At 30.1% G+C, this 7453-nt stretch overlaps 1 pseudogene; it reads left to right on the top strand.

The window, feature by feature from the left end:
• The first annotated feature begins 5732 nt into the window (after nt 1-5732).
• Nucleotides 5733-6743, top strand: LOC129902105 (probable inactive poly [ADP-ribose] polymerase SRO3; annotated as a pseudogene).
• The last annotated feature ends 710 nt before the right edge of the window (nt 6744-7453 follow it).

Here is a 7453-nt window from a genome sequence, read left to right as displayed (position 1 = left end):
GTCCATCTTTGTATGTTGTGGTGGTGCTACAAGCACGTATGCCGCACAACTAAAAATTCGTAGATGACTATATTTGACTCATGATCAAATATTAGTTGTGACAGAGAGTATTTATTATAATTTATCGATCTGAGACGTACAAATGCTACTGCATGTAAGATATTATGACGCAAAACAGTAATCAGCAATTTTGTTTTCATAAGTAGAGGTCTTGTTATCAATTGTAGGCGCTTAATAAATGACTTTGAAATGCCATTTTGAGTATGAATATGAGCAATAGAATGTTCAATTTGTATTCCAATTGATAAGGATTAATTATCAAAAGCTTAGGATGTAAATTCTCTAGCATTATCAATGCGAATAGTTTTAATTGGATAATCTAGAAATTGCGTCATTATTCTTATTATTTGTGCTAATAAGTTCGCAAACACTAGGTTGCGAGACGATAAGAGGCACACATGAGACCATCTTGATGATGCATCTATTAGGATCATAAAATATCTAAACAATCCACCAGGTGGATGAATAGGTCCACACATATCCCCATGTATATGTTCTAAAAAGGCAACACATTTTTTGCCAACCTTCAAGGTTGATGGTCTGACAATTAATTTGCCTTGATAACAAGAAGTGCATGAAAATTCATCATTCGTAAAAATCTCCAGGTTCTTTAACAGATGTCCAGTTGAATTTTCAAAAATTCGTTTCATTATTATTAATCGAGGATGACCTATTCGATCATGCCATAGTACAAATGTATTGAGAACAGTAAACTTCTGGTTTATGATCAAATGTGCTTCAATTGCACTAATTTCTGCATAATATAGGTCAGCCGACAAAGTTGGTAATTTTTGCAAAATATATTTCTGGCCTGAGACAATCTTGGTTATACTAAGGTATTCAATATTCATTTCATTTAGTGTCTCAACATGATATTCATTTCTGCGGATATCTTTAAAACTTAACAAGTTTCTTGGGGATTTAGAAGAGAACAGTGCATCTTCTGTAACAATCTTTGTTGTCTTAGGCAGAAATATAGTAGCTCTTCCGAAGCCTTCAATCATTTGAGAAATAAATTAAATTCTCAAAGCAAGAAGGAAGACAAAGAGAAAGATAGATAGTAATTATCTGTGTACAGAATTGTGTAAATACGTTGGCTATTTATAGCCAATTTAGGAAGACAGGAAGACAATGAGTTAGGGAAAAAATAAAAAGGGGCATCCACTTGTTCAAAGTAGAAAGGGATATCCACTTATTTCAATTATTTTACAACATTTTGATCTTATATAATTGCTTTTCAGATACTTACAATAATACAAATAAAATTAGACATTAAGAAGCCTCAACAACAAAATAATCAAATAACCAAAAAAGAGGCAAAGGGACGAAGCCAATAAGTAGTTGATTATGAGGAACTATTAAAATATTATTTACAATCATTTCAAATTAAATAAGAAACAAATTATCCCACTTCAAGTGATATAATATAGCCTGAGGTCCTTCTTAGTATTTTTCTTCCTAACATAAAATTTGTGCTCATATATTTCTTGGAAGTGTAATATATATTTGTGTGGTGTGCAATTGTGTGCATGTAATAGCGGAGAATGAGAAATGGGAAGTTACTCAAACGTGGTTCGAGTTATTTAAGTCAATTAATTTTTTTACTATTTTAATGAATTTGAATTTTACGGTTTTTATATTTGGTTAACTGTACATAAAATTAAAGCTTATCCTATCTTACATTCAAATTAACTTTTTAAAAAATAATCAAATTAAAAAAGAACAAAAAACCTAACAATCCACGTTCTTTTTTTTCTTTTAAAACTAAAAATATTTTTAAATTTCACCATTTCCATTTTAAAAATTATAATAACTATTAAATTGCGAATTATTTTTTAAAATCTGTAAAAATTAAAGACATACAATAATATTCAGTTTGAAAATAACCACAGTAACATTAATCCTATGCTGCCTCTTTGTTAATATTTTAACTTAAATTCAGGTACATTAATTTAATTAAAACTTATCTTTTGGTTTAAATTACAATAAGTTTTTAAGAAAATTTAAAATTTAGTTAAGTATTACCTAGCTTAACTAATTTGTCCAAAAATTAACACATGACTTAATCCTATGCTGCCTTGACATAATTCTATGCTAGACTTTCTTCCTTTTAATTATATATAGATATATGTCCTATTATTACCCAAAAAAAAAGAGAATAAAGTCAGAGACTTTGACCTTCTTAGATCTATAAGCCACAAGGAGATACCCTGGTCGAGGACCATTGCCCATCTCGTTATTCCAAAAAAAAAGATTACCTTTTGCAACTTTTTATTGAATATATTTCTCACTATTTTGTCTTGAATCCAACAACCTTTTTCATATATGAGATTGGCTAGGTACCCATTTTTATAGATAGGATGAGCTTTGGAGCAATATTTTGCTTCAAGAAACTGTCTTCAAATATTGTTGTTAGTTCTGAAGTTCCATCACATCTTGACACCAAAAGCTTGACAGATGTCGTGTATTGATCTGAAGCCTAGTCCTCTTTCAAGCTATTCAGTGGATATTTTTCTTGCCAACAAGATCACTCCAAACGAAATTGGTCATGAGCATTTCAATCTATTTCATGGTAGTTTTAGAAAGCTGAATGATGGACATAATATGAAAAGGGATAGATTGGAGGACAACTTTAATGAGATTAGCTCTTCCATTATGAGAGAGCATCTTTCCTTGCCAATCTTGCATTTTATGAGCTATCATAAAGGTAATTTCTCCAAAATAAATAACTTTCTTTTTTCCAATATAAATAGGAACTCCCAAATAGAGTGATTGAAGTCAATCAGGTGTCTTATGTCATTAATAATATATTGGGGAGCATTAGATCCCATGAGAAAATACGATTTACTTTGTTAATCAATTGACTAGAGCATTCTTCATAATTATTCAATTTGTTCATCATAGCAATAATAGAGAGAGGGTAACCTGAAATACATAGGAAAGTATCATTTGCAAAACTGAGGTAATTAATAATAGGACAACCTCTGTTGATAGTGTAGGAGATGAAACTCTCATTCTTAAATTGATCCATTAGAATAGAGAGCAACTCAGATTCAATAATAAAAAGAGAAGGGGATATATCACCTTATTTAATAAAGTTGAATTATATAAAATATGACTTTTAAGTTTAAAATGTAGAAACTTAAAATGATTTGTTTCTCTGAATTTCTCAACGATGTTGATAATTTCGATAACCAAATCAAATTTTGATCTATTAAAAAAAATTATAATCATGATAATGATAATAAAGTAGACACAATATCAACATCGAAACCTACAATAAGTATGTGATCAGCCCATATTTATTACGCTATTGAATAGTACATAAATGATCATTTTGTTATTTTCTTTGTAAAAAAAATAAATCAAAATCTTATAACAACTTTTGACTCACCGGCAAAGAAATGAAAAAATCAATTCTTTCGAGTTTTTTTTAGTGAAGCTTGTCCTCAAAGACTTTTAAAATTATAAAATCATCATGCTAAAAGTTGTCAAATATAAAATAAGACTAGAATTAGAATATAAAATGCAGTTTTCTGATAGTTAACTCATATCTACTAAGCAATATTTTAATTAAATTTAAATAAATAAAGAAGAAGCACACTTGAAAATCTAACTCCTTAATTGCTTCAGAATTGTCACTTACCTCACAGTTTTTTTGGAGTTGAAGCAATCAATTAACTATATCAAAATTTCATGATTTTCCTTTTAAATGACTTAATTTTTTATTTATTTTATTCAAATGAATTGATTATTAATCAATCAAATTTATATTTAACGAAGTGTAAGTTTTCTAAAATCGGAAGTCATAAATCCAACATAATTTATAAAATATTATGATATAAAAATAAAAATTTATACTCCAAACAAAAATACTCCCTCTTTTTCATATTAAAATGAAATTTTGATTTTTTTTCAGAGTTCAAAATAAGTGAATTGTTTAAAGTTCAAGATAAATGTGTGAACTTTTCTTCATTTTTCCCCTTCATTTACATTTTATAGGTGATAATTTTAAAAGAGTTAATTGCTCATATTTATGATTTTACTTTGAATTATTTCTATTTTCAAAAATAATCTGACAATAACTAAAAAGCTATAAGTGGAAGGTGATGTTTAATTTACGCCCTAATTTTTTTTTCTTAATAGATGTGCATTGCATTACAAATTCATTTAATATGGACCCGAAGAAATATTTCTTATAAAAGACAAAAAAGAACACAAATTAGGTAAAAGTGCAAAATCTTTGCGACCAATATTTAATTTAAATTAAGTAAATAAAGAAGAAAAATACTTGAAAAATCTAATCCTAATTGCTTCAGAATTGTCTCTTACCTCACACTTTTTCTTAGGTTGAAGCAATCAATTAACTATATTAAAATTTTATGATTTGATTTTTAAATGAATTAGTTTTTAATTTATGTTCTTCAAATGAATTGATTATTGAGCAATCAAATTTATATTTACTGAAGAAGAAGTTTTCTAAAAGCGGAAGTCTTAATCAAACTTAATTTGTGAAACATTATGATATAAAAATAAAAATCTATACTTCAAAAAAAACTATTTCCTTATAAAGAGAAAAATGAACACAAAATCTATACTATATTAAAAGCATGAAGGTCCTTGATAGTAATATTGTTTGAACTTTTTGTCTTCATTAAAAGACTCCTTTTTAGATAAAATTGTGTTTTCATTATTTTTTTGTGATATTAACTATTAACTATGATAAAAATCCTTTATTAATCCATACTCGTCTATAACTATAGTAAAAATCCTAAAAAGCTCATATTCATCTTAACTATTAACTAGAATCCTAATTATATGTGCCTATAGTGTATGAATCCTTATTATGTCTGATCGTGGTTAGGTAAGCCTATGCGTAAGTCTATGACAACTCTGCATCCTAAAATAATAACAAAAAAACATGAATCTTAATTATATGCGGAGAGGTTTAGAACTAAATATGATAAAATATTAATTTATATCCCCTATGATAACTCTGCTAACTTATCCTAAAATTATAAGAACATGAATCTTAATTATATGTCGAGAGGTTTAAAACTAAATATGGTAAAATCTTAATTTATATCCATTTTAGTTTATGACTATTCTGCTTCTATAAAAGGTTTTCTAATTTCAAAAATTTATTCATCTAGCTTTCGTACAATTTGTTTCAGTTCATCGATTGATGTTGCATCTTTCAATAACACACTCATACTAAAATTAAAAAAACACATATTTTTCATTTGAATAGCTATATAATAGCATATATTGTAATTTCATTATTATAATATATTTTTTATTATTTTTGTATGCAATATATCGAATAGGTAAAAAAGCAGATAGTCTATTAACTGAACGGGGGAAAAAGTAGTCAAAATCCTCTATGAGCATGCAGGTCATAATTAAAATTTAATTTTATTAATAATAGGGGTTAGGGAAATATAGAAAAAGAAAAAAGCAAAAATAGGTAAAAGTGGAAATAGCCGATTTTTATAGTACCGAAACATTTTCCCGTAAAACAAACCGTTGCGTACTCTCATAGCGGTCATTTCCTTTGAATGTCTTTACCAATCAACACTTAGCTTGTATAAATACGGACAAGTTCTTTCTTCTATTACAAGAGATATTTATTTTTATACAAATTTAAATCTCATTTCTATCACCACAGATTTTAAGTGTACATGATGACAAAAACACCGATGATCAGGGAAAATGGCAAGGATGTTGTCGATGAGGAGTCAGAAAATCTCCATAAAAATCAGGGAAATGTTGATGAAAATCTCTCCTCGGAGAATCGTAAGATTGAAAGAGGAAAGAGGAAGAGGGGAAGTGAGGAAAACGAAGTAGACAGTTCATCACAGTGTGTTGTTGCTAAGCCTACGTAAATTTCTTCCACCAAAGTGACCTAGGACAAGGTTAATGAGAGAAGAGGAGTACGTCTATCAAAAGGTAAAGCGTTTACTGTTGGCTCTTTCGGGGGGTGGTGCTACAGTCACTGCAATTCATCAGTGGATGCGAACCGGTCCAATGGAAAAGGCGAGGTTTGAGGTTTTTCAAGAGAATTTGGAGAACGTAACGAGAGCTAGAGGGAACCCTAGAGTTGAGTATGCTTGGTACGGGACATCAGCCAAGAATGTGGACAGCATTATGCGTCGTGGATTTGAAATGCATAGCATTGTACTCGGTTCTCATTCTCATGGTGTTGGTATATATACTTGTCCCCTTTATTCTATCCTCAAATAAGGTACGCTCTTGATGAACTGATTCATTTTTGGTGTTTTCTTAATCATTCCACATGTTCAGTAATTCTTTTTTGGTACTTGTTATTAATTGTGTATGTATAGTGAAACGATGTCCGAGAAAGATAAAAATGGTGAAAAACATATTATTTTATGTTGAGTTATATCGAGAAATTCTAAAAAGGGTTGAGTTAGGACCTGAGCAGTTTTTTCGATCAAGTGCAGATTTTGATACTGGGGTTGATGACTTGATGAATCCAAAGTTGTATGTGGTGTGGTGTGGCAATATGAACACCCACATTCTACCCCAATGTATAGTCAGTCTTAAATCTAATCGTCATATGTCAGGTAAGCATCGCTAACTCCTTTTTGTTATTCATTAGTTTCATTACTTTTGAATGTTGTGAGAGAAAGGATCAAACAGTACTCAAGTGCAAATACATGTCGGCTGAATGGTGATGCTCATGCTGATAACACATTGTTAGATTGAGAAAGATTTTAATGATTGACAAAAGGAGGAATAGATGAAAGGAACAGGTAGCTATAACATGTTTCTTTCAGACCGAATCCAACTAGGATTAGGAGAAAGTCAACCATGCGAAGCAGAAGTACTAAGGCGGTGGATGGAGAACATTTATGACCTGTCCAGTTGCATAAAGTTTCCTTTCATAAGAGGATTCCTACAAGGAAAGGGAGACAGTAAAAGGACTACGACTCCAACTCAGATAAGGAGAGGTCTTGCAATTCTACAAGGAAAGGGAAGCAGTAAAAGGACACCGATATTGACTCAAAAAAGGAGAAGTCTTGCGTCTATAATAAAGAAGGTTTTCACAAAGAACCTGGCGCACTTACATAGAGAGCATCAAGCAAAACAAATTCAAGTAAGAGAGAGTTCATATTTGAGAGAGTTCTAATTGAAGATTCAAGTGCAACCAATGCAAGGAAACAACATTAAAGAACCTGATCCATAGGCCTATGCTTTATAGTTCTTAAGTCAAGTTTGCTTGTACTGCGTTTTATCGAGTTGTATTTTAAACGCTTTTTAGATCCAGTAAGTTATTAACTGGAGTAGAAATATAGTTTTCGAGTTGGGCAACTTGAAGGCTTGGGAACATAAACTTTGGGAGGTTTGTGTTTAAGTTTAGGGATTAGAG

Source organism: Solanum dulcamara, chromosome 9 (genome assembly GCF_947179165.1).
Source record: "Solanum dulcamara chromosome 9, daSolDulc1.2, whole genome shotgun sequence".
In the NCBI taxonomy this organism is placed as follows: Eukaryota; Viridiplantae; Streptophyta; class Magnoliopsida; order Solanales; family Solanaceae; genus Solanum; species Solanum dulcamara.
Note: the sequence above shows the minus strand (reverse complement) of the source record. Positions and strands in the feature narration are given on the sequence as shown.